The following is a 26,732-nucleotide window of genomic DNA, read 5'->3' as shown; positions in this document are numbered from 1 at the left end:
GCAAGGCTTGTACTGGGGTGCTTTCAAGGATTTGGGCTGACAAATTTTAGCCATCCTAGACACTATATTGATATGATCCTTTGCCAGCAACCTAGAGACCCAAAGGCACTGTGACTGTGAAAAATGCATAGAAATCAGCAAAAGAGCTATTAACCTGGATGGCATAAAATTCCCTGCAAGGCATTTCCAATCATTATGCTTATTTAAATATATATGATCAGTACAGCTAAGTCTCCAACTTTTGCATTCAGACAGGCTTTATGTTAGAGAACTCTTGCTCCTCAACTAGTATCTACCAGTACGTCCTTAGTTTGAGAGATATGTAATTGATCTGAAAAGAATCCGGATCGTGAGAGTGGAGCTGCATCTCAGATATTGATTACTGGACAGAATTAATTGAGATCAGGTCCCAAATGTGAGCTATATTCAGAAAAAATGGTACTTTCTCACACAACTCTGTCTACATGTAGAAGAAAAGCACAAAGGGATTCAAAGATTTTGGTTCCTCAAGACAGCAAATTGAAAAGAGAAATATCCTCCTATTGTGGATGAAGCTCAGAAGTTTGTGCTATCAATTTAGTGGCTCATTTTTCTTTTTAGTATTGGGGTATTAAAGAAAATAACAAGATTAGTTCCCTTCAGGAAACTCACTGATTACTTCCCACTGCTTGTTAGATTTCCTTTATGAACAGCTGGCTGCCTTTAATTTCTGTATTAACTTCTAACTTGGCTAGGTATGTGACTAGATAACACTAATTTTTTTCCCCCTTGTTATTGTTCTGTCTGACAGTTTCTAAAACCTCTAGCCTCAGTGTAAGAGTTGTATGTTACAAGGAATAGAAGAAGCTTTCTGTAGGGGGAGTTTACTCATTGTCTAGAACACCCCATTATTTCAGGATCATTTCACGTAGATCATAAGGAGAATGCCAGACTATAAGTATCCTCACCCCAGTTCAGGACAGCTTCTGTGTTCAACATTTTAAATGATATGCCTGGCCCTTCTTCCTCCTCCTTCAGTTTTGCAACCTTCTTTCCAGTCATATTTCGCCTTCTCTATGAAGGGAATGTCTAATTTAAATTTATGGATGTCTCTCTCGCTTTCTCTAGGCAGATCATCCGGGACAGGTGGATTATATAATATTTCCAATATGTGCTGGTGCCTGAGAAAGGCAGCAGGTTTACATCGCTGAAAAGTGGGTACCCTCTCCCAACACTGTTACACCGGGCCTACACCCTGCTTATATGTTTATAGGATACCAGAAACAGTAACGCAGAGTGAAGTTCGTACTTTGTTGTTAACCATAAATACTCCATGCTAACTACAGGCAGAAAATTAACAGACAAAAGAGGTGTTGCTTTGGGGAAATAATTGGAGGAAAATTCCTATCCCATGCTTTAACAGATTCTGATGTCAGAAGCACCAGTATTGTAAAGGGTGCGAAAGTCAAAGGGCGAACTGGTATTTATTTAGTTATAGTGTACTGAATTGAACTTTATGGGTTAAATAATTATAAAGAATGAATAGAGGCAAATGCCTAGAATAGAGGCAAATGCCTAATCTTCACGTAGACCAGCAGAAACAGGTTTCCCAAATTAAAAAGGAAATGAAATCGTTCTGTGTTTCAACAAGTGATATTATGAAGCTAACAGCAATGAAAATAAATAATAATAACAACAACCACCACCACCACCTAGCTTTGCAATCCTTTTCCAGCAAAGATCACCAAATCATCTGAGAGCAACGAACACAAGTAATTGACATGCTGACATTTTGACAGACATAAGGGAAAGCTCAGGAAAATTAAACCACTGCCCAGCAGAGCAGTTCTGACTTCATCACTATCAAGTGTTCCACTGAGTATGAACATATTTCCAAGTGAAATTCAGGATATTTGCTATATTTCTGCATAACTGAGGTAGATTCTTGAATAATAAAAGGTCACACATCATATTCACACAGTTGCTGCATTTTTGATTTGTGGAGGGCTTCAGCTACTCTGAATTGAAATGTGAGGTTGCTGAACAAACATTCAGTCTTTAGGTCTGAAAGCACTTCATTACTTGGTAAGCTGGAAACCAGTTTTGTCTTCCAGGTATATTTCAAGGCTTGCTTTTTCAATAGGCAGCGGTTGCAGGTTTAGAAACAGAGAACCCTTTGCAACTGGGCTGTACATTGTTCTCTCCATCTCTTTTCCACATAATATATATAAACAACTACTCAGGGAACCTTTCAATTAGAAATTGGAATATCCAGCTTACTGTACTGAAAATATTTGCATTTCACACCTGAAATGCTTCAAGCTTGGAACAGGTGACAAACATTACATCAAACAAAATAAATAATGTGTAGCCAGCTAACAGCAATGACTCTGCAAGCAAGACAGAGCTCTGCAAGAAGAGATTTTGCATTCGTATAGCCTAGGTCTCTCCCAGTAGGATATTCCTTTGGTTTATATAGCAACAGAGATTTCTGAAGTCTACCAGTGCCACTTGTAGCTCTCCTTACAGACAGTTATGGTCCCTGGCAAAGGCAAGCTAATGCAGCATAATAAATACAAGCGTTATGAAGGGCACTATGCAGTCACCTTCTTGTTCTAAGAGCGCCTGTTCAGAATCCCCTCCACTAACCATCCTGTGAGCTGTGATCAGTCACAGTCCACTGGATAGGTTATATTTAAGGCATATACGTCCATCTCCAGGAAGCAGGGGTCCCAGTCTCATCTCTATCAATGCTGTAGTGTACGCCTTAAGTGAATTACCCTCAACAGACACCTATGTGAAAGATCAGATCCGGTGATCTTTCCCAACGGGACTTGGAGCAGAATTTGGCCTTGTGCATCTGTTGTTGACAAAGGGCAATGGAACAGCCAGGGCACGTTCATAATTCAAAATGCAAGCCACAGCCATTTGTGCAAAGAGCTGTAACTGGTTTGCGGGAGCTGACTGCAGCAATGTAAGCAGAGTTACATATTGCACTAAAATACGAATGGAAGCCTCAAAAGGAGCTGGGTGCACACATGAGGGCAGACTGGCCTAGCAGATTATCTGGAACATGCAAGGATGCAAGACGAGCCATTTCCTTGACTGCTGCCGAGATAAAGCATGAGGCTTAGAAGCATCCTGCTGTGCTTTGAGCTTCCCATCAGTTATACAGGCTAACGTGATTGCTGTGTGAACCTGACCTGACATCCAGTGATATCAATACTCAGGACAATAAGGCACAATATAAAATTCCCATAACGTCCTATTCTAACACATAATCACATCTGGGAGCTTCTCCTTTTCTGCTTTCCTTCGTTCTACCCACCCTCTATTTTAAACTACTACTGTTAGAAAGAAAAGAAAAAAAGAAATCAAGACCTGCTTGTGCATTTTGATCAGAAATCTAAAAAAAGCTTACAGCTTCAAAAAGCTGTGAGAAGAGACATCAGAAGCTCAGCAGGGCTATATGTGCACTTTTTGAAGGGGTAATTTTAAATTTTTTTTTAGCTCACGCAAGCCTTCCACACATATTGATTATTTTGACTGAACCTTCCCTGAGCTGTGAGTCTGAAGTAGATCCAAGCAGAGATAGCAAGATATGCAGATACATACTCCCCCAAATTCTGATGTTTTCAGAATATATGGCTCTTTTTCAGCTGGCATTTGCAGACAATGGTTATGTCTCTACCATAGCCAATGTTGTAATTGCAAACCAGAGCGGACCTAACCAAGCTTTAGCAGGCAAAGCTCAGCCTAGCCCCTACCTGAAATCCTCTCTCTTCTCTGGCGGGTTTTACAGTCTCAACAGAACTAAACGGTTGGACTTGATGATCTTAAAGGTCCCTTCCAACTTCAACAATTCTATGATTCTATGATTCTACAATTCTATGAAATGCTGCCACTGCTCCTGGGAGGCCAACGCGCTAGTTCATAGCTAGGTAGGTTTGCCCAGCGACCTAGTTCACAGCTAGGCAGGTCACATCCACACTGAGCAGGCACAGAACAGCCCTATGAGCAAATCAATGCCAGACCTTACTCTACCACTCAAAAGCCTCTGCCTGCAAAGCTGTTTCAAGCAACGATGAACATTAGTGACTGCCCTTTAACACATTCTGTTAATGATTTGTCAGACATTTCTGAAGGTATGAGGACACTTGCAAAGAAAACACTTTCTAAACGTTTTCCAGGGCTGAATTTGCTGTGGGAAGGCAATTAATACACTAATTGGATGATAAAACATGGAGATTAAACTAACCTTTTCAGTCATCCTGTCCGTCTTTCTAAAGAGAAAGTTTTTCTCCAGTACACTCTCCAAGTGTTGTGTTCAGTTTAATTAAAAGATTTTTCAAGCCTCAGAGGTTTTGCTTCTTTCCAGCAGAAAACTACCACACCACAACGGATCCTGCTAGATGTTTCTCCTGGTATTTACCAAAGTCTTTTTCATGCAGCTATATGCCCCCTCGCACACAGGACTTACTTAAGTACACATTCCCAGTCCATGTGATGCCCAGTAACACTCTCTCTCTTTCCCAATCTTTCTTGAAACTCATGTTTCAAAATCCCTAGTGTCCAGAGAGAGAAAACACAAAAGTAAAGCCGACAGACAAGCAATGCCTGTGGTATATACAAAGCAGCCTTCCTCTACTGACAGAAGGCATTAGAGCTGCTCTCCTTTTTGCAGAAACTCTTTGTGCTTTTATGGAAGTTAGCATAAAAAGGTAGCAATCGTCATCTATTCTGCATCCCTATTTTAGCCATCATAGGAGCTTTTGCTTCCTTTGGAATTTCAAAAACTAAGCACTCTAGAATTATATGCTGTATCAAGTAAAAATAAAAATACCACAACAGAGGAAGTATGCGACTCACTTATTTTTTCATTTGAATGAATCACATTGGAGACCTGCAGTGGAAATGGTTTTGCAGCAGATTTAAAGCAAAAGCTGTTTTTCTGATCAAGTTATATTATTACTAAGTGAAAGAAGATAGTTATTTAATACTTTCTTCATGTAAACTTGAAGAACCACTGTTACACTTCTAGATATTTTATGTGAAGTCAGTACTTTTGTTCCCTAGATACTTAAACTCTTTTCAACTTTCTTGTGCATGTAATGCAAATGAAATTCAAAACTGCAGCTTTCAATCCGTTTTTTGAATGTGACAGTCTGACACTAAAATGGGTACCTACATGCAGTCTAGTGGAATGTAAAATACATTGGTTTTATTGGATTCACTGGAAAAAACCCTAAACCCACTGTGATCGATGCATTCAAATTAAGCAAGTAAAGGATTTGGCTAGATTGTTAGAATGGAAGTAGAAGAGAACTACCACTTAGAGTTGGGTAAGAATACACCATTAGGAAAAACTTTGTTTGGGAAGTTTTGCGAAAGACCATAACACATCTCTTCTGACAGTAGGAGCATTTTTCTTCATTCCTACCAAGCTCAGCCAAAATTTTGCTAATATTGAACTTTAAACAGTGCTATAGCACCAGACATTTTAATTAACTACCAATTTGTTCAAAATAATTTGGTGAAGAGCGAACACAGCTCATTTTAAAAGGAGCTAAGATTATCATGTGCAAGAAGAAATGCAGTCCCTCATTCAAAAATAATTAGTAGGTCACTGTAAATAACATCTGCACACTTACTGTAAATCATTTTGGTGACAGACGGTACCGCCATGCAGTCTGATCAACATTACCAATGAAGCACAGCCAATTATTTTGATATGTTTGTATGACAGATTGCTGTTATTATTCAACATTAGGATGTTTGATGTAGTTGCATAGGGCTGCCATCCCCTAAACTTCTTGTTTTGTACTCTCAAAAAAGCATCTCTGCAAAAATGAAATTGATGTGAGACACAGGGATGAGGGTTTTTTTGTCATTTGCATCATGTAATGTTCAACTTCGAGCCACGTCCTCTCTTAACTTCTAGCATTCTGTAACTCATCTTGAAATCTATACACGTTATCTCGTGCCATATCTTCAGTACCTTCTGTCACCACCAGTGTCTGCAACCAGAACTCAACCAACACCTATACTTCGCATGATGCAGCATCGAACCAAGTTATTCCAGCTCAGCAGGAGGAGGAAGCTAAGAGCAACATCTCCCTTTGTTTCAGGAAAATATGCCATCTTCTCCAAGATTTTTGAGCTGACAAAGCACAGTTACTTTATCTACAGATCATCGCAAAGGGGCCACAGTAATTCTGTTCATGTTCTATCATGGCTGTCAGGCCAACACTGGTATAAGGTGCAGAGCTTCTAGTCTGGGGGACAGGAGACTTCTGCAATCCTTGAGAGACCCTCTTAGACTTGAGGGTCAAACAACTATACTTCAAGAGATTCAGTTATTTCTTTCTGAAGACATGGGAGATTAGAAAAAATGCATATAAATAAAGAATTTGGTCAGCAATAAGCAGACAATAGAGACATATGTCAGAAGACAGTGCTGTGCAGACTGTCCAAGGGCCGGCAAAGCAGAGGACATACTTGTGAAAGTGTGAAGCCACTAAGAGAGTCCCAAACACTACAGCTGGATTTGCTATTGAGATTCGCATCAATCCATGTTCATCTTCCATTTAATTTTTCATGGTGTCTCATATGCTTTGAGTAAATAATGAATTATTGCCCTCAGATAACTTATTTTTACATACCACATTAATCTCAATGGGCATCCTGCAAACACTGTCAGCCACTGCCTATGACTCTGTTGTGAACAGCCTGAGAAGGCTGATGTGCTGTTTGCTTCTCTTATCCATTTTTTTTTCTTTAAAAGCAGTCCACCTAATAGCTATTTAACACTGTGTGTCATCCCCCCCCCATCACCTTGAAAATCTCTGGTGACTCAGAGGTTAATGATCGGAGAGGATATTCCTGCTGCACCACCCCGCTCTCACTTTTTCCTCTTCTATGCCAAACATTCAACAATTTGATTTCCCATGTTTCAACTCACTAACAACTTTGCTAGATTTCTAACTCAGAAGCAGAAATAAAGGCAGTATAAAATGCAAATAGTGAGAAAAACAGCAACCCATTGCTCCCAACAGCAGCCTTTTCCTATTCACTAGTGACCCATTCCTGTTCTTCATAGCTTAACTTCTCTGCCCAAACCTTTTGGTCAAAAAAGCTACTTCAGACAGGATCCACTGTGTCAGTACCTCAGCCATACTCTGCTGTGGCTTGCAGCTCAACGGGGTCCCTCCAGCTACCAAGTACCCCATGTTGGCCCTTGCTGGCCTAGCAAGCAGCCAGGGTAACTGGGGTTCCCATTGCCAGCTTGCCCTGTCACCCACAGCAGGAGAGCCACTAATCCTCCCAGTCAGTTCTGAAACAAGCCTGTGTTTCTAATACATGGAAGACATCTCCAACTTCTGGCTTGGCATTATCAGGAAAAACAACCGGATGGAGTAGACTGAGCCAGACACTGATTAGCACAGTATTGAACCTGTACATCACAGTACAAGGAGGGGGAAAGGGAAGCACACACACAGACACATACACCCTTCCTAACCCCTAAGGACGTCTTTTGCTCAGTTTTTCCCAGTGACTGTGAAAGGAGATGAATGTGTAAATCAACTCTCAGAAAGTACTGAATGATGCAAGCCCACAACCTGCAGAAACAATACAGGGAAGGCAGGAGTCCCTGACCAGTCTTTGAAAAACTCTGACAAAGCACCTTGGTGTTGGAGGGAAAACAGAGCCTTCGCCTAAATGGGGAGCACAGCCCCGCTCTGGAATTGCTCTTGTCAAAACAGAGTGAGGGACAGGGAGAGAGGCATAGAAGAAAACAACCTAAACATATGGTGCTCACAGGTACTGTAACACCACAAATGATAACAAAACAAAAACATCATACATTTGACTTCTAGATTAAGTGCAGGGATGTACAATGAAATCAATAAGGCAAAAAGGACAAGGGAAACAAAGTATTCAGAAATAAATGGTCATGGATCAATGAGTTAATAAATTGGCCTAGTAATGTCGGACAAAGGTTCCTTGCAAGGCATCCCCGATAACCTGAAATTGCTAGTGATAATCTGTATTATCCCATTTCCTGTAACTGTGCCTTATCCCTAAACTAACATCATCCCTTCCTCTGTTATTGATTTATCTTGGGCCATCCTTCTTCTGTACAGAGATAGTAAATAGCACTAACAGGATTAAATCCAGCACCTGCTTTTAAGTAAGCTGTTAGTAAAACTCTAGGGAGGCAGGAGGTGGGGATAATAAACACTGTCTGTTTGACTGTACCACAACAGCAGCTTTTCTTGCTCAGTAGTATGCTTACAGAGATGGCTTTTTCAGCTGAAAAATGAATCACAGCAGACTTTATTGCTTCCCATACTACAGAATGATAAAGATGACTAGTGGAATAATTACATTATGCTATAATTACACATAGTAACCAATTGTCAAGGGCACGACAATCCTCTGGAAGTACTTTGAATTCTAAACATTCTGTGTATTTCTCGGGCTGTTGTCCAGGGCTTTCCTGTATTGATGATTCCCAGCCTATGACCTATAAGTGCATGACATGTGAAACCCAAGTGCACAAGCAGTGCTCCCTCCGTGCCAGCTCTGCGCAGAATTGTTGCAGACACCTTTGTGTCATGTTCTCAGGCTCAGGAGCACTGCAGGTCGTGCTGCAGACACACTCAAGTCAATGAGGATAAAGACGTCCCAGGGGACACCTAATCAAGTTGGCCTCCAAGTTGGAAACAAAGCCCGTGCTGGCAGGGAAGGCTGGAAAGAAGAGGAAGGAGAAAAGACAAGGAGCATTACTAGTGACTTTGAGGGAATTCAGCCAGTAGCACTAAGATTGACAGCCAACAGTACAACCAGAAACCAGTGTTGTCAGAAAATTGGTTCTGGAACCACCATAACAAGGATTATTTGATTAGGCAGAAATTAAAATAAAAATTTAAAAAATCAAGATTTCTTTTATTGTCTCTTTTATCCTCCCTACGACTATAACCATGTCCTGTCTTAGTTGAGGAAAATGCATTCCCTCTTTTTGCACTGTATTTCTACAGCACCTGGCAAAACAGTAACATAAATAATAAATAGCAATAAAATATCAATCACAACTACAGGCTTGTAACCCGCTCCATAACCACAAACTGGGCATTTGATATGGAAGCTGCTTGATATAGAAGGACACAAGAGAGAAGAGATAAAAATCTGCATCTGTCTACAGCAAAGATGCATCTCTACTTCACTTAATTTCAAGTACAATCCTTTCAGTATACTCAATACAGACTAATCAGATTAACATATCTGTAGACTGTCCTGTATGATGGATTATCGGAATTTCTTACTTAAAGTTTGCATGAAACATGGTGGCTGGTTTGTCTGGAAGTCAAAAAGGAGGTTTGATCTGAAAATTTTGTTTGCACTTTTTGTAGTTCAAAGGCACGAAGGTTTCAAATTCCACTGAAAAGCACACATTCACTGTGGAAGTCGCTCATCTGGACCAGTAGATGCAGTTAAGTGAAAAGTGAACTTCAGCTTCACAGTTAGTTTATTGAATATTTAAAAAACAATGCCTAAGATCTGAATCTATGCATCAGATGTATGTTGATATAAAAATTTAGGACATATGCTTTTGCTGTATTAATTCTAACTTTTGCTGTATTCCTTAGAAATCACCAAGAGATCTACCAGACTTGGGGGAAAAAATCCTAGAACAGTATGTCTGGCAAAAATCAACTTAATTTTCCAATACTGAAACAGGAAAGTTGGTATCAACATTCAAGTTAGGCTCATTCTCATCCTACGTTATTTAACAAGATTTAATCTATCAATTGTCAAATGAACCAATAAAGTCATTAAAATGAAATACACGCTCTCTCCATAACAGATGCAAATCACATCAGGTCATATTAAACTGACTATTAAAAACATGCAGAAGAAAAATACCCCAATGATTGTAAAATCCATTTTTGCTTCTAGACTATTTATTATTGCAGATTAAACAAGTTTAAAAAACAAGCAAACAAAACAATCACCTGCACTGTTTATGTTTAATGATTAGAATTACAACTGGAAAATCCATATGCCTGGATTCTGTTCTTTAGAGTCAAGCTGGTTTCACCAAGGTCACAGAAGCATCTAAACTGATGGTCCAAAAAAGAAAATAAAAAATTATCTTCTAAAAGAAATGCTTTTTCTCAGTAGGTCGTCACGATCAGCTCAACCCAGAAAGCAGCTTTGTTGTTATTCTTAAATGATATGACACACTTAGCCCCCAGATGTCTAAACATGCTTTTAGTCAGATTATTAATTTTATACATCTTTTTCTTTTTCCAGAAAATGGTGAACAATGCATTTCATTCACCACATGATCTGGTTTTGGTGTCTTTCATTTATTTTTTCTTTAAACAAGCCACTTTCAGATAGAAATTGGAATCAAATTAAAATGCACACAACCGCCATTTCACATTTTTCAAGGCAATGAAAGATTTTCATTAAAATCTAGGACAGGTAGGATTGTCCCATCTCATCAAATTCAATCCAGTGCTGCCACAGGAAACATGTCATGAAATACTTCTCATAAACTTCCTAGCATCCACTTTAAAATCACTCAGGCTTCTTTTCCAACTACAATCTTCTGAAAGGCTCATTCCTACAATGAATAACAGCACACTTCTAATTTGCAGCTTGATTTTATTTGAATGGATCTTAAATCAATATTATTTTTTATCTTCTCCAAGCCTAGTGTTTAGCCCATTTATATATTTGTTTTACTTCAATTTCATTAGACTAAACAAGACAAGCTCTTTTAGCCTTTTCTCATAAAACAGGCTGCTGACCCCCCTTCTCACTTTAGCAGGAGTTTTTCGAGCCTGCTCCAGGCTCAGGTTCATGCTTTTTGGAGATGGGTTATCAGAGTTGCACATGGTGTTCCAGGGGTGGCATCAAAACCTTCTACAAGGGCACTAAACGAGATTCTACTGCTGGCTGTGAATCCTTCCTTCATCATAGCATCATCTTTGCTCCTGCTGTTGTCATACTGCAAAAGGAGTACACACATCTCCAGTTGCATTAAGACTATATATTCTCCTGCGCATGCGATTGTGAGCTTGAGCTGTGATATTTAGAAATTGAGTCTTCTGACCCTGCTTTTGTGTCTTTGGATGATGACAGGAGGGTTAGTGGGCTTGTTGTCCAGTGTATAGCTGTCACCTTCTTCGTAATGACAGTGATTTTCACTTCCATGTCCTCCTTCCCATTAGCCAGTGGGCCTTCCCCCAACTTCTACTCTGTCCTCTTTCCCAAAAACTTAAGACAGGTACCATTTTGCCATGGAGAGTAGTAAGATGATCTTCAATAACCATGCTATCCTCATGGCTCAGTTTGACCACTTAATCTCTTTGCATTTTCTAGGTAACTAAAGGAGCCATTACTACACATGGAGCTCACAGAACAGAGCCCCCCAAATCTACCAGAAGATGTTATACTGTCTACCAGAAAATAGAATCATAGAATGGTTTGGATTGGAAAGGACCTTGAAGATCATCGAGTTCCAACCCCCCTGCCATAGGCAGGGACACCTCTCACTAGACCAGGTTGCCCAAGGCCACGTCTAGCTTGGCCTTGAACACCTCCAGGGATGGGGCCTCAACAACCTCTCCGGGCAACCTGTTCCAGTGCCTTACCACCCTCAAAGTGAAAAATTTCTTCCTAAGGTTTAATCTGAACCTGCCCTCTTCCAGTTTAAAGCCATTCCCCCTCGTCCTATCACTACATGCCCTAGTAAAAAGTCCTTCCCCAGCTCTCCTGTAGGCCCCCTTTAGGTACTGGAAGGCCGCAATAAGATCTCCCCGAAGCCTTCTGTTCTCCAGGCTGAACAGCCCCAACTCTTTCAGCCTCTCCTCGTAGGAGAGATGCTCCAGCCCTCGGATCATCCTTGTGGCTCTCCTCTGGACACGCTCCAGCAGGTCCATGTCCTTCTTATGTTGGGGACCCCAGAGCTGGATGCAGTACTCCAGGTGGGGTCTCACGAGAGTGGAGTAGAGGGGCAGAATCACCTCCTTTAACCTACTGGCCACACTTCCTTTGATGCAACCCAAGATACGGTTGGCCTTCTGGGCTGAGATCGCACATTTGCTGGCTCATGTTATACTGTCTACCAGAACTACACTGCAAATACCATGTCTTCTTATTTTTTCAGAGACTGTATGCTGAAAAATTATCTGCCATCCACCAGTCAGGTGTACCTGGGTTTTACCTTTTATATAGCATTTTTTCCCCTTCTGCCCAAAACTGTGAACCCGAATCAGCTGGTTTTGTTCGCGGTTTCATCATAAACGTACAAAGTTATTTCACATTAACTTTTACTTTTTATGCCTACTCTTCCTGATCAGCACATGCCTTGTAATATTTCTATTCCATCCTTGCCTGCCACTTACACATATTTCCGCTAAAGCTGTAAAAATCTATTTGCATACCAATAACAATTGGTTTAGTTCTTCTGTTTTGCTGCTGAGGTTCTCGTACATTAGTCAACAAAGCATTTCAGTTATTCCTCGCTGACCTTATCCAATTTTCTAGCTGGGTTAACTATGTTGTCCAACTACTGCTCCAATCCACATTAAATCGTACTTCCCTCCATTCCACACTCTAATCCCCAGTTGTGTCTTTATCCTCTACTAAATAAAGCAATATTATATGCCATGGAGACATAAATAAGCTTATCTAACGACATTTTGCATTGAAGAGTGACCTGATTTACTGGACGCACGTGGTTGAACTCAGTAGCTAGAGATAATATTGATCGTTTCTCATCACCAAGCCCTTCTGCACTTTATGAATAGTAGTTCTTATGATCTCATACCTCATTTTTATTCATACACTGAAAGAGAAAATAAAACATTTTACTTTTTTCAAACCTAAGCATTGAACTGAAGTCAGATGACTACAATAAAATGATAATAATAACCCCTCCCCCCCCCCGTCTTTATAGTACGCAACTATCAAAAGATTCTTCAGCTTACTCTAGCTCTAAATGCTCTGCTGGTAATGTGGCCAGTTCTGTCTGTTCCCCTTAAACTTTCAGCAGTTAATATTTAAAAAGTCTTCTTCATTTATTTGAATTATTTTAAACTAAACTGAGGAATTTATTAACAAAATGCCATCTTTTTCATGTTAATTAAGTCTACTTTTCAAGAGAAATGTATGAATTTAGTGAAACACAAGTCACGTGGTTTTGTCCTTCAAATTAATTTTGTTTGTTTGTTTTAAATTTGTGATAGTAATACAAAAGGTAGCTGCTAATTACTTATTAACAGCTGAAAGGTATGTAGAGGACACTGCATGTTTCTAAAGTGGGTACTCACAGAAGTGCCTGACAAGCAGACTTCAAAAACTGTATTATCTGCCAACACAGCAAGTGGAAGAGACCTCCTGTCTCATCACACTGGCTGCCTGCAGTCCTAAGTAACTACACCCTAAACACCCTCCCACTGAATCATCAAAGACCAAAGACAGACTCTCTGCACTCAGGCCCATAATCTGGGGTTGAAATGACTGTGATTATATAGCCTCATCAATACCACTTTGAAGGACAGGTGGCCATTTAGAAAGCACGCGTGTGTACTGTACAACTAATTATTACACGAATACATTTAATTAATGCAGTTTTGAAGATGCAATTCAAAGCCTGGCTCTCCCATCATGTTTTAATTCAGATTTTTGGGTCCAATTGTAATGCTCTTACTTTGTCCATAACTCAGACAAAACTTCCAGCAAGAAAGGCTTAAATGCAGTCATTTTAAAGTAGTGAATCACTGGAAGTAGGGAGGAAAAAAAAGATAGGAGAGTGGGATGGCTTGCAGTGGGAAGAAAAATATGATCTATTGACAGGTAACAGGATAGGAAGGCTTTGTCCCTTATATTACCCTCTGTGCAACTTCTTTGAAAGTGAATTCAACTGAAGGAGAGACACTGTAAACACCAGTAAGATGATTTAGGTACAGTTCATCTTTACAAAATTTTCCAGTATTTATCAAACCATATCAGATTTACCCTAACCCTTCCAAGCATCTTGAGTTTGCCACAAAAAGTACATCACATAAGTGATAAATAGTGGTCCCTATGGAACCTTAAACTTTTTATACTATTTCCTTCCTGAATCTAACCATTGTGCATTGGTGCCTCTCTCCTACTCCACCACTATCCTTCTGCCACAGGGAATTCTGAGCTACTCCACAGCATCTATAAGCTGTCAACCCATACCTACATTTTTCACACTATATAGAACCAAGTTCAAGAAGAACTTGTCAAAAAACATCAAATGCAATTATTCTCTTTCCCGTATCACTTTATTTCTCTACCTATACATCTACTTGCATTTCAGGTCTGCGAGGCATTTAGGCATAGCATTGACATAAAAAACATTACACAGGGCTGTCCTGTATTCTGTACAGGAGGGCACAATCACAGGAGAATCACTGACTTTCACTCTAAATGCCATGTAATCTCCGTTTCCTCTAATAAGATGTCCCTGTTCAAAATCCTGAAAGCCTCACCATTTACCATAGTCTTAAATAAGCTGACAAGTTTGCAAATTCATCAGTTACTTCCCTTTATTAACTCTGAGATGAACTGAGCTATTATCGTAGCTTTTGGGCTTCTCTCTGCAGATGGTTGCCTCGGGGAGGACCCATCCTGAACGTTCTGTGTCGCAATCAGCAGAACTGCCAGTGACTCGGATCGGACCAGCGGTGCCTCCTGCAGACCTGCCGCATGGCATTCCACTTTCTTTGGAAGCCTGGTGCCAAGGACCACAATCAACACTTTATCACAGACTCCAGTCAATTGGAACAAATCAGTTATTTCTGATGATAAAGCACTCAAAAAGACATTCCAGTGAAGCAAGAAACTTGTTTTACATTTAAGGCACAGACCTGATGTACTTAATTTAAGGCACCGGACCTTTGAAGGTTCACAGCTAGTAGGATGCTCTTCTACAGAAGGGGAGCAAAGCAGAAAGAAACTGAGTCTGGCCACCGCCAGCTATTTGCGTTGCTGAGGGCACATTCATTTATAGCACATGAAAATCCATAGAAATGGTAACATTGGATGGTAGGGCTGTCTCCCTTGGGTGGACCATTTCTAACTCTTTCCAGAGTGTGGGAACGGCTTTGTGGCTGTTGCTCACTACCCATCAGCCTGGGGCTGCAAACCACAACCAGGGCAGTACGCTGAGGGTGGCACAAGGACTGAAGCATGTAGAGCAGTTTGAACTCCGTAATTAAAGGCAGGATACGTGCTTGAATCCATAACTGCCTGGGCTGAGGATGAGTTGGCTTGTCCAATCATTCAACGCATTACCAAAAAATGCTTGAAAACTTCTCCACTCCTCTCTCCAAGATAAGCCAAACATATTTTAACTACAACTGCTGGAGCATATGTGAGTTGATTCTGCTGTTGTTGATAAAAAAAAATAATCCCTTGTAATGCCCTGCCCTTCACACCAAACTACGCTTGCTCAAGGTCTGGTGGTTAAGAGCTCTTTTAGAACAGTAATGGAGCTTTTAACATGGAAAAAAACTTCAAGGAATTTCAGACTCCCTTCACCTTCCCTTCCATTATATTTCATCAGTGGGAGAATAAAATGCGTGTTGAAGTGTGATGTTCCCCATTTCCTCCCAGCACATGGCCCACTTCCAGTCTGGAATGAGCTAAGATACTGAGCATAACCTTATCGAAGAAAAGATTTATTTTTTTTTTTAATCACTCTAGAGACCTTTCCCCACATTCACCTGTGTAAGCAACTGTCAATGCCAGATCAGAAATGCACCTCTGCAGGTATGTTAGATATTGATGAGTACATTTATTTGCACCAAACCCCTGTGATAAATACAGGATACAGAGCATGTTCTGACACCTGAACATGCTCCAATACTGTCCCTGTTAAAACTTCTGCTAGGAAAGTCCCAAGAAATACTCCCATGTTTGACTTGAAGACAGAACAGATACAATCACATCCCCCCCCCCCCCCCACACACACACAATGAGCACTGTTATGCTATCCAATTGTCAGCAAAGGCTGACATTTTACCTCTTACAAGTATTTTTGAGGCAGGATCCAAATAAGTCACCAGTGGATGGAGGGAAAAGGGATAGGACCACAAAGACCATTACAAGGCATTAATCCCTCTATCCACAGCAAATTGCTTAGTACAAACCCAGTGCTAGAAGTACAGGAGTCTCAGCTGGAACAGTAATATCCAGCACAATTATTAGTCTGTTGCGAACCCTGAGATGCCTCTATAGGCAGGTCTCCAATTTTGACTTCTTCCTACAAATACCATTTAAATAGTGATTAAAATATCTAAACCACTAAAGCATAGCAGCTATATTTCAGTATATGTTGAAACAGCAGATAGTGAACAAAACAAATGGAAGATTTTACCTGCATATTGATATATCAAAAAACTCTGGCTTTTAAAAGCCGGAAAAAAAATGGAGCTGGGTCACAATAAATAATTATATCCCATGTGTCATGGTTTAACCCCAGCCGGCAGCTCGGATCATGCAGCTGCTTGCGCTGTTCTCCCCCTTCCCCCAGAATGGCAGGGAGAAGAGGGAGAAAAGGAGGGGAGAGTAAAGGGAAAAAAAATCATGGGTTAAGATAAAGGCAGTTTAATGGAAACAATCACAGAAAAGGAAAATAACAGTAATAACAATAAAAATAATGACACAAGTCACTCACTGCCTGCTGAATTGCTACCTTCCCTAGCAATGGTCACCAATTTCCCCATCCCTCACCAACCTCCATTTATATACCGAGCACGACATCTATGGTACAGAATATTCCATTGGCCATTCCCTTGTTCTGTTTGTGCCCCTCCTCAGCTTCTATGGGAAAATGAAAAGAGTCCTTGAAAAGCACAAACATATCACTTCCAAACCACTAATACAATATGCATTATTGACATTCCTTTCACAGCAATCACTAGAAATTAACTCTTTCCTAGCTGAAACCAGGACACCATATTTAATCCCTACTCTGTTCTTAAAAGGTGTTCTCCTGCTGCTGAGCTTAAAAGGAGGAAGATCTTTTCAGCTCTCAAATCAAGGCTCCTCTTAAAGGTTAACTTTCTAGCAATTAAATGAAAATCTGGTAATGTTAATAGCAATTTATGGTAAATTGTCAATTCCTTACTTGAAGGTTTATTATCACTTAAGTGCAAAGTAAATACTTACTAAATTAGTTGTTTCAATTGGATTAAGAGTTGCTTAGACACATTCTATATTACAGCAGCAGCTGCTGCAGAATTTGGACAAAATAGTCTTAACACCTGGAAATTTACTGTAAATACATTCCAACTTCCATTGCAGTTATTTATGTTTTAGGCTCCTTGTATGACTTTCTATTCTTCACCTGATGAAGCTCCCAAAGCTTGGAATAAACATAGGTCCTCCTATTTTAACTTCAAAAAGATTTGAAAACAGTACCCCCCCCAAAAAAAAAAAAAAACCAAACCCACAACCTCCCTGCACTCACTCCTAATAAACTGAAAATCTTACTTTTAGATTAGAAAAATATGGTTTCCATGCACGTGCGCTTATCATGCTCACTTCTTCACAGCTGCAAAAAACGACAGCAGAACTAATTTGCTGATGTGTCAGGGAAATTTTTCTATTTCTATCCAGTTCTCTTTCCTACCCTCTGCTGATATTACTTTTAGTTTTCTCTCTTAAAATGCTTACCTTTTTCTATCCTTTTGAAGAGTATCTGCCTTTTTTTTCAGTTTCCATTTTTTTTTTCAGTTTCCATTTTTTTCAGTTTCCATTCCTCATTTTCCTCTCCCCTGATATTTCATTGTTCCCTCTTAACTCATTTCATCACTTAGGGGACTGTTTCCATGTCTAATTATACCTCCAAATCTATTTGACTTGAGGAACTTTTATTATTTTTTAATCAAAGACCATCACAGCTTCTTCAAATGAAGGAATCCAACAGCACGCCGGAACACAAACTAACTCACACTAGTCCTGAGACTCACTGGATTTCGGCTGAGCATCCTGCACAGTCAGCTTATCAAACCTTCATCCTTTGCTGGGCTCTACTGAGCACATTCAAGGAACACAGCAGAATTGAAACAGAAAAGCAGAGCTTCAAATGCTTACTGATGACAGTGAAAACAGCAAGAGTACAAAAGAATATTACAGTCAGGAAACACAGAAGAGAAAAATAAAAGGAGGAGGTACCAGAAAGGTAAGTACGAGAAATATTGCAATTTGACTTTCCCTACTCAGCTGTAGTTAAAGCTGCCAGAACTTGAGTTCTTTCATTCCCCTCCACCCCTCAGCAACGGTATTTCTCTGTCACTAGTGGTCTTCTTTCAAAATTTACATTTTAAGTTAAATTTCCATCTGGTATATTCTGTATGTGAATGCAACTTTTATAATCTTGTCACTGCTTATGAGTGCAGCTGAAAAAACAGATCTTGTATTTTGCATGTTTTTGACAAAATCAATATTCAGTAAGGAAAAATAACTGTCTACGCTCCCAAAGCTGCACTTGAATTTTCCTGTTGACTCCACCTCTGTCTTGCTTCACATCAAAACTTCAAATAACCTTACACTTCCATGGTTAAGTTAATTAATACAGGCAGGTTCAAATTTGGACGCTTTAGCTCATCCTTTGTTTTACTGACAAAATATAAAAGCATTTAACTTTTCTACCTAAACAACAGATATCACGTTCTCTTTCTTTTCCATTCGGAGGCTTGTAGAGCACTCATCTATCTGCTTGAACACAAAGAGACCAAATCTAACCTTGCATCTGGACTATCATTCTTGAGGTTTTGTAACTGCATTGCTGCACGTGAAGTGTAAGCACCAGGAGGGCAACATTATGGTAAGTAAAGATGTGATAGCCCTGGACCACGTATTTCAATTTATTGTGCCTTTTTAAATTCATAGGTGTGTCAAAGACGAAGAAGTAAAGTTTATGGTGGCCTTGGTAAATCTGCTTCTGGAGTTTGGACAGTAGGGAGAATGATCCTGAGTAGTCCACAGATTCCTGTTAAAGCAAGGGAATGCACTCACCAAAATGCTTGCTACAGGTCCCTGAAAGCATGTCAGAAGCATTCTTCCTCCTCCTCTTCCTCCTCTCCAGCCCACCAGCAAACCTTCCTACTTTGAAATGAGCAATCTTCTCATTCTGCTTCTGAAATGAGAGCTGTCCACTCTTTGACAAGGCGCAGGACAGAATCGTTCACAGAGGCTACCAAGCTGCTTCTTAAAATACTTAAAAACTGTAGCATCAGGATTTTGGGGATCTTTTTCTTGGTTAATGATCTTGGTTAACGTGTTCCTGTTGCTGGCCAGAGTTGTGCTTTGGCTAGCTAATGGGCTCTCCCACAACAGAATCAAACTTACAAATCCCACAGAGCATTTGGGCTGAACTTGGGAGTTTGCAGCAACATTTGATGACCGCGAGGATGTGGGTTCTGCAGCTTCGTTAATTAGCAGTCCACAGGCATGAGCACCGAGCTTCATGCTCCAGGAACAATTTTCTCTTAAATTCTCCAAAAAGAAAGGACGGATGTATAAATCCTGCTTACATCTAAAAAGACCTATCATCTGAGTTTTCAGCTGCTAGTACCATATTAAACCTGTCTCTCTTGTGTGAAGAGGCTTAATCACAAAACAACTGTGCAATTTCCTTCTCCAGATTAAGCTGTCATTGTTTAAAACACCTTTTTTGTTCCTTGCACTGGAAATGAAGTTAATACAACACCTTTCTATTTTTTAAACTTTTCTGCTATTTTCTCCCTCACAGGCTGATAGACCAGAGTAATGACTTCTTTGAGAGATTAACACCAGATTAAATTTTTTAAAACTCTTGGAAGTAACTCAAACGTATATTGCAATATAGATTCTACCCTTTCCCCTCCTTGGGTCATAACCAATGAAAGGGAGAAATAAATCTCATGCTGCAACATCATATTAAACTGAAATTGGATGCAAGACTAAAATACCACCAGCATAATTTTTTGTTATATGGTGCGCTGTTTTCTTGCATATTCTGCTGTCAGGCAGCTGAGCTTCAGCTAAGGCACTTCTGAGAAGAAAGAAAACAACTCATAACCTGAAAACTGCCATCTCAAACTTAAGCAAAAGAAAGACAAACCACCTCTAATAAAAGTTTGATCTCTTAATTTCTGTATACTGTCTCCGAAAGCTACATAACAAGCAGAAAAATACTGCAAAGGAAAATAGAGGAGCATTTTTTTTAAGGAATAAGGACTTGGTCAAATTGCATTCTCTATCTTACTAGATAAATTAGGGCCTGGCTCAGGTCCTAATAAATGTACACAGTGACTCTCAGTGACCTCAAAACTCGCTGAATCTCAATGACATTACATTGATCTTACAACACAAGTAGGACTTAGCCGTTTCTTCAGGTTTGCCAGAAGGGATGTGCAACTCCAGGTGATAACACAAAGAATACACATTACTTAAGAAGATGCAGGGCTGTATAACTGAATTAGGGTTTTGTTTTTTTTTTCACAAATCTCATCTGCATCTAAACAGACATATTGTTTTCTGGAAAATGCTACCCTGGTGAAAGGGTAAAGAGTGATATTAAGAACTGGACAAAGATATATCTTGGTTTTCTTTTTCAACTGGCACATAAGAACAGCACTGCGCAAGCCCAGAGTCCCACAATCCTTCGCTTTATGGAAGACTCTTTTCAACAGGACTTCCCAACCATTATACATGTATTAACTCAGCAGGACATGAAACATCTGTGCAGGCTGCACATAATTTTAGGCCATAAGTTTGATGGCATATGCAATATTCCATTGGTTTAGCTGTGAACACACAGATACCCACATACCTACAGAAATGCTACATGCAGTCGTACTAATACAATCAGAACGGGAGTGAAAAGAAAAAAAAACAATATAAAAATTCAGAAGAATCAAACATGACTATCAAAAGTCAAGCTCAAAACCAAAATGTCCAAAAGGCAGATATTCCCCAGTAAACACTTAAACTAGGGAACATATTGCCACATATTTTTTTTTGTGGATACTTGCGCAGTCTCGTCTACATAGTTTGAAGAAAAGTGTGTAGACTGGTTTTGGGAAAACATAAATGAATCTATGAAGCAGTTAAACACAAAGATACTACCTCTGACTTAGGAAATCTTTAAGCCTTATATTACTGGGAGATGAAAAAGCGTACCAAAGAAGCATCACTGTCCATGCATATGCTTTTAAAGGTATATTGTACCAGCTCAGCTGAGACCATATACTGGCTGAATGGACCCCTGGTCTGACCTAGTGTGACTGTCTGTCATGTTCACCTTTACAGAAGTGCCACCGAGCACAGAATCTCTTACAAATTTATGACATTTCTGGAACATTATGATATTACTTTTGTTTGGCATGAATAAGAAATCCGCATAAACCAAATCACCCACACAACTCGCTTGGGAGTGTGATCTTGACAAGACCTCTGACATACTATTCAAGAATGGAACCATTTTATGAAACCTCCCCTTGAATAATTACATGACTAAAACATACAGAAAGCTTCCAGTCCAAAATCCTAAATGGCATATACAGTTTGAACTATTAATAACAGGACCATCCTATAACACCCTATGAATCATTTTAACTTGATGAACCTCTATCTATATTAAGACACTGAAGTTCTTACAATTAATGTGTATCAGTAGGAAAAACTTACAATTTATAACTTGGTTCTAAGTCTAGGCGGCACTGGGCACCCTCAACACATCAGAAGCTGAACTGAGGTAGGCATAGCACTTTCTACAGTTATCAGAGGTGTCTTCAGCAGGACACATAAAACAAGGGATTGCTTGAAAGCTTAAGTGGTGATTGTCAAGTAGGAGTAGCCTGTTCAGAACAAGACAGAACTATTTCAGATACACCCGCACAACTTTTACAGCTCCTTCTGAAACCTTAAAACCTCTCACAAAGGAAGCAGGCTCTAAAATTAACTGTGTTTTCTTAGAAAACTGTTCAGTCTAACAAGAATGCTTTAAATGAGTCAAACTTCTTGGTATGTAAAGTCCCATCCTGTATTGAAAATTAGTTTTAGAAAAAACCCTAACATTTAGGGATAAAAGGTAAATTAAAATAGTCACAGAAAAACTCAATGGCTTTTTTTACATATTTAAGTTATAATAATATAACTGAGGGAAATCAATAAACATTGTGACTTCCCAACATTATTAAAAATTTTGGCCTCAGAAAGTAAGCAGAGAATATGAGACTAAAACATGCAGTTTAACAAGAAAGTTTAGAAGTTAGAGAGATGTAAAGCACTACTTTACTACAAATACATTTTGTAAACCTAATTATAGGTCATCATCATAGAACAAAAAGACAATACCCACACCATACCTATTAAGCATTTCTACAGCCTTGATAACCATTAAACCCTGGAAATGTAATAGAAAAAGGAAAGGGAAAGTGCTACAACTGCAGAACTGCCTGCAAAAATAAGCAGCTCTATGGGTTATAAAAAGAAAAGAGAACAGGGAAAAACAGGAGACTTGTAAATAAGTTCATAGCATTTAATTACAGATCTGAAGCAGAGCCTACTAAGTATACAGAAGCCTTTTAAAGCATATAAAGTTTGCTTAGTGGAAAAGCCAAACCAGATTTTTAATAAATAGCATAATCTGGATTTCAAAGGGCACTGGATTCAACCTTGTGCTTCTAGGCATAAGTACAGATTTGCTATAATTTTAGATAATGTCTTTGGTCTCAAAACTTCACAAACTCAGCCTTGTTTGAGGCATAACAATACAAATGGCTGCTTTAACTTCAAAGTAATGTTTAAAAAGTTTCAATAATAGAAACTTTCAGCTAAGGCAAGAAACAGATGAAACTGCAATGACAGAAATATCACCACAAGTCCTCCCTGATTTGTGCAGTTTCACTACAGACTATACAGAGAAAGACTGCCAGAGCATCTATTATGGGATCATATAAGCATGCACATTTATCATGAAAGTACAAAAAACTCTTCTCGATATCTGTTTTAACTATGACAGAAAATACACAGAGTAAAGACTACTGAATTGTTATTCTTTATCCTTCACTTATAGTGCAATGTGATTTAAAAAGGAAAATTTAAACATGATATTCTATTTCCAGTTGTGCTGCAGTTTTATCCAGTTTAATATTATTTAACTCTTTAAGAAGTGGGAGAAATCATCAGTTATTTTTTAACATAAAGAATAAAAGACGACCAACACCTACTTGACAAGCCAATGAGGTAAAACCAAGACTGCAGAAAATAAAAAGTAAAGCCGAATAACCTATGATGCATGCTTGCTTATTCTCTCCAAAACCCATAACACGCCTAACCCATCACTTACACATCCCACTCATAAGTCTATTACATGATTACTTTCCAACACAACTGAAAAAACAACACTTTTGCTTCTAGATCTTGTCACTAACTATGGCATACCACACCTCACAGAGATAAAATGGATTCATTTGCTTCGTGTTTATGAACTTCATTTAAATAAGGTTCCCCGACACCATGGCAATAATCCCCCTTAAGGGACAATTGAAACACTTGTCATGTAATTCTCATTCAACTAAAAACATCAGAGGAATTGGCTTAAAGATATCCCTTCCACTAAAACCCTTTGGCTTCAGGAATCTGTATGTCATGTTCCCTGTAATGGCATGTATCTACTCTTGCTTTCATCACTTAAATGAGTTAGAAAACCTTCTGAGTCCAGTAGCAACATCTTGGCATGAAGCTGGTGTGATGGAGGAATCAGGCCTGCCATCGGTTCATGATGATGATACAACTGCTTATAGACAATGCTTTATAGAACCATAATTAGTTTCACACACTGAGTTTAATACTCCCCCTTCTTACTCGGCGCTACACTAGGATGGTTTTGACAGAAACACATGTAAATGATTATGTTTTATAACTCAATAATTAACATACATAAACTATACTATGAAAAAGTAACTCCTCTTAACTCATGGTGTGCTATCTTCAGATAGATAAAAAGTCATGACGTATTAACTTCTGCCAATGAGAGTAGATTTCATAAAAAAAAAAAAAAAGATCACTCAGGCACTCCATTGTAAATGTAATACTTAAGAGAACAATAAAGCACAATGATAAAAAACCCAGGGAAACTTACCTTTAGCTTCACAAACACAAAGGAAAAACAAATCACTTGAATTCTTAGTATATATTAAATCATTACAATTGAAATACTGACAGCAGAGCTCTTGACTTACCCCAAGTAAATGCCTTCAAAAAGTGTCACCATTCCTTTGTGTAACATTTGAGAATAAGTTACATTAGGTATATATGGAAAAAAAAGCAGGGGGCACTAAGACATGAAAATCTACATTACAGTATAAAATACTCTACATAGAAAGTGTGAATTTGGAAGAAGCTAAAGCTATGCTACAGCGTAAGTCATTACTAACTCTGGCCTGGCAGCAGCTCCAGACGGATGCATATGACAGGGAAAACTCAGGCAGGACAGCCTGCTGCCTGGTGGAATGGGAAAGGTGGCTTGGCAGTAAATGGGAGCAGAAACATTAGGAATGCTGACAGAATATTCTTATTTCATGCTGAAGACAGAACGCTTACCTAGACACACATTCCAAAGGAAAAAATAAATATTTTTTTTGTATGAAAGTAACATGCTAATGAAATTCTTGGTACTAACCTGGACAAATGAAACCGGAGTGATGTCACATGATGCATGTATGTGCTTCCATGTAATTCTGTGTGATAAGAATGGTTCAGGCTTTCTATTCAAGCAAGGGTGACTCTTTGGAAGCAAAACTGAGGAAGGCTGTAGGAGCATGCCAGCCTCAAAGTAATCGACAATGAATATCAAAAGCTAGCGTGCGGAAGGGCTTTATTTCGTACAGGGAAATACGGATCAGTTAGTTAACGGGTGGGGTTTCTTTGGATTCTCATCCACCTGCTCACTCAAAACAGCAACATCACATCAGTCTATGCTTTGGCACAACAATTCTTCCATGTTCCCATTCATAATCAGCAACAATGGATATAACAGAATGCTTGAAACAATACAGTAATACTAGCTAATGATAACAACTTACCCCATGGCTCTGAGGGATATCTGCATGCGGGTGAAGGAGTGCTTTGGTGAGGGAGGAAGGACAGCACAGGAAGCAACCCTAACTCACAATGTGATGCTGTACTTCCCTGAAGTCAATAGCATCACGCTGATCTACTCACCCGAAGTTCTCTCACTGCCTGTTTTAAGCAGCCCTAACCTATTTCAGGTCATCAACACATACACTTCCAAATGACAGTGACTTTGGAAATTGCCTGGACTACACAGGGTGCTTTACTGGACAAGATAAGAAGCATGCACCTTTCTCCAAATTCTGTGTTTTGTTATGTTTTTTGCTCAAGATCTCCTCCGACACCCACCCTTATTTACCATTCTAGTTTTCTGAATACTGAAGTTTAATTTTAAAATCCAAAGAATGATTTTTCTTACCACGTACACCCACACTTAAAATCCTACAGTCAAACTGCTTTTTCCTCAGTCGTGTATGAGAACCGCAGGCGAGGATTCCGCAGGCTAGATTATGCTCTTCATTACACCTTTACAATCTTGATGAAATACTGCTTCCTTTACAGGCTGTCAGCACAACACTTGCATGGGTGCATGAACTTTGTCTGAAACGGAATGGTTCCCTACGTGTTCATAGAAAAGATGTAACTGCCCATCAACAGTCAGCTACAATGGAGCTGACAAAAGGGATGCTATGGCCGGAAAAGTAATCCCCGTGAAAAACTATAATACCAGTTCAGCTTATCTTATCCCTTTCCATATCCTACCATATCCTTCCCCCTCCTACCTCTTCCGTCTCCTCTCTCTCTGTTCAACAATCCTTAACCTACATTCTTTGGTATGTCTCACCTACCTATTAACATGCAGTTTATATAAGCATTGATACCAATGTCCATGCCAAATGGAGCAGTGCATTTTGCAGCTTCCCCATTTACTCCAGATGATGAATGTCCAGTCTGTAATGAACAGTGTTAATCCAAATCTTTTTCTTTTATTTTCACTCCCCAAGCTGTAACCTAAAGATTCCTAAGCATTTTTCTTGAGCTGTTCCCCCAAGATTGACTGCCATCACACAATTCTCCCTTCTAAACAATGAAACAGAATATGGAAAAAAACTCCACAGTCCTCAGAGAAGGACTGAAATCCAGTCCTACGCTCTCCTACAGCCCTCCCCTCACAGTCTGAAACCTTTTGTTCTAACCATTTGATCCTGAGTCCATCAGGGAAGATTTTAGGCAAATTTCAACCTCACACATTGAATTAGCAGCAGATACATCAGAGACCTATAAGTCCACTAGCTCACAAGGATCAAGCATTTAGTGCTCTTGCAAGTGCAGCCTGCTGCAAAGGCAAGCTGGCACATGGATGCGAACTCTGAATTTGCAGGAAACTGCTGTTCAAGATGCAAGTGTAAAGCACTGTACTCAGCATAAAAGCCTATACAGGCAGGCAGGTGAAGTGTTAAATGCTAAATAGCCAGCTAAAGGCAGAATTTTGAGGCCTAAGACCTAAGAAATGTGATTTTACAATTATATTGCTCACTGGAAATGCAGTGGTTACACTGGGAATAAATTAATTTATGCAGGAATTTGTCCAAAAACCCATTAAGGAGGGCACTCCCCTAGTGAAGCACGGAATTGGT

General features: G+C 39.5%; 1 protein-coding gene across 1 annotated transcript in view; it reads right to left on the bottom strand.

Annotated features, from left to right (window-relative positions):
- The window catches only part of TPK1 (thiamin pyrophosphokinase 1), a 314,822-nt gene that overhangs the window by 135,783 nt on the left and 152,307 nt on the right, over positions 1-26,732 (bottom strand). The gene's annotated exons all lie outside the window — the stretch shown is intronic.

Source organism: Vanellus vanellus (genome assembly GCF_965231255.1).
Source record: "Vanellus vanellus genome assembly, chromosome: 2".
In the NCBI taxonomy this organism is placed as follows: Eukaryota; Metazoa; Chordata; class Aves; order Charadriiformes; family Charadriidae; genus Vanellus; species Vanellus vanellus.
This window is presented reverse-complemented; position numbering and strand designations above follow the sequence as displayed.